Source organism: Scyliorhinus canicula, chromosome 25 (genome assembly GCF_902713615.1).
Source record: "Scyliorhinus canicula chromosome 25, sScyCan1.1, whole genome shotgun sequence".
Taxonomy (NCBI): Eukaryota; Metazoa; Chordata; class Chondrichthyes; order Carcharhiniformes; family Scyliorhinidae; genus Scyliorhinus; species Scyliorhinus canicula.
The window spans coordinates 242,473-244,958 of record NC_052170.1 but is presented as its reverse complement, the minus strand read 5'-3'; positions in this window follow the sequence as shown (position 1 = coordinate 244,958).

Genomic DNA, 2,486 nt, shown 5'->3' with positions numbered 1-2,486 from the left:
CAGACTGAGAAACCCTACCATATCACTGACCCACATTCCTGATTCCGGGGGCTCCGAGTTCCTCCATCTCAGCAAGATCCGTCTCCGGACCACCAGGGAGGAGAGGGCCAGAATATCGGCATACCTCCCCCCTTTGCCCCCGGATCTTCCGACTCTCCCAAATATTGCTAATTCTGGACTCGGAGTTACCCTACCTTCCAGGACTTCCGACATAACATCTGCAAATCCCTGCCAGAATTCCCTGTTTCAGACATGCCCAAAACATATGAACATGGTTGGCCGGGCTACCCCACACCTGTCCTCCACCTCCTCGAAGAACCTACTCATCGGGGCTACCGTTATGTGGGCCCTGTGGACTACCTTGAACTGAATCAAGCTGAGTCCAGCACAGGCCGAGAATGCATTTACCCTTTTCAAGGCTTTTTCCCATAGTTCAGTTTCCAGCTCCCCTCCCAACCCCTCTTCCCTCTTCACCTCTCTGATAGAGGTCCCTTCCCACTGTAACAATTCTCTGTATATGTCCGAAACCTTCCCACCTCCAACCCCTGTTTCTGACAGCACTTTATCCCATAGTCCCCTCAGGGGGAGGCGGGGAAAGCTTGGGACCTGTCTCCGTACAAAGTCCTGCACTTGAAGATACCAAAACCCGTTGCCGCCCGGCAAGTCAAACTCCTCCTCTAATGTCTCCCAGGACGGGAAGCCGTCCTGGATGAATAGATCCCCAAACCTCTCAATCCCTGCCCGCTGCCATACATTAAAGCCCCCATCCAGCCCCCCGGGACAAACCGGTGATTGTCACAGATCGGTGACCACACTGATCTGTGTGGTCTCATATGCTGCCTCCATTGCCCCAACACCCTCAGGGCTGCCACCACCACAGGACTTGTGGAGTACCGAGCCAGTGAGAACAGCAGGGGCACCGTCAGTAAAGCCTCCAGACTCGTACCTTTGCAGGATGCTGCCTCCATCCGCTCCCAGACCGACCCCTCCCCCACTACCCACTTCCTGACCATCGATATGTTGGCAGCCCAGTAATAGTTAATAAAGCTCAGGAGAGCCAATCCCCCTTCCCCGCGGGCCCGTTCCAGGAGTACCTTCTTTACTCTCGGAGTTTCACCCACCCATATAATCCTCTATATCGCCACATTAATAGTTCTGAAAAAAGCCTTTGGGACAAAAATTGGGAGACACTGAAGAACAGTCATCTTCACCATCAACCCTCCCCGCCAGCGTCAGTGGGAGCGTGTCCCATCTACAAAAATCCCTTCTCATTTGGTCAACTGCTTTGCCCAAATTTAACTTGTGAAGCTGCCCCCAATCCTTGGCCACTTGAATCCCCAGATACCTAAACCTCTTCCCAACCACTTTAAAAGGAACTCCTTCAGCCTCCTTTCCTGCCCCCGTGCCTGAATCACGAACAGCTCACTTTTTCCCAGGTTCAACTTATAGCTTGAAAATCACCCAAATTCGCCTAATACCGCCATGATTGGGGAGGGAGGGTGGGGGGGGGGGATTGGGGAGGGGGGGGGATTGGGAGGGGGGGGGGATTGGGGGGAGGGGGGGGGATTGGGGAGGGAGGGGGGGGGGGATTGGGGAGGGGGGGGGGATGGGGAGGTGAGGGTGGGGGGGGGCGTATTGGGGAGTGAGGGTGGGGGGGGATTGGGGAGGGAGGGTGGGGGGGATTGGGGTGGGGAGGGGGGGGGGGGATTGGGGTGGGGAGGGGGAGGGGAGGGAGTGCTGGGGTGCCGCGAGGTTGGCACGGGGGTTTCTGGGAGGGGGGATTGGGAGTGGGGGTGTGGGCATGGTATGTAGGGGTTGTTGGGGGTGGGATTTGGGGGGATTGGTGGGGAGGGGGTTGGGGTGGTGAGACATGAAAGTTGAGGAGGGGGGGTTGGGGAGGGGCGGTTGGGGAGGGGGGTGTTGAGGAGGGGGGGTTGAGGGTTGGGGAGGGGGGTGTTGGGGGGTTGGGGAGGGGGTGTTGGGGGGTTGAGGGTTGGGGAGGGGGTGTTGGGGGGTTGGGGAGGGGGTGTTGGGGGGTTGAGGGTTGGGGAGGGGGTGTTGGGGGGTTGAGGGGGGGTTGGGGAGGGGTGTTGAGGAGGGGGGGGTTGGGGAGGGGTGGTTGAGGGTTGGGGAGGGGTGTTGAGGAGGGGGGGTTGGGGAGGGGGGTGTTGAGGAGGGGGGGGTTGGCGTTTGGGGAGGGGTGTTGAGGAGGGGGGGGTTGAGGGTTGGGTGTTGAGGAGGGGGGGTTGAGGGTTGGGGAGGGGTGTTGAGGAGGGGGGGGTTGGGTGTTGAGGAGGGGGGGGTTGAGGGTTGGGGAGGGGGGGTTGAGGGTTGGGGAGGGGTGTTGAGGAGGGGGGGTTGGGGAGGGGTGTTGAGGAGGGGGGGTCGGGGGTAAATGTGGTTCACGCGCCGGAATTTTGAATCTAACGGTCGGTTTGATGATGTCACAAGAACGCGTCGGCGAGCGGTCCCCGCCCTCCCCTGGC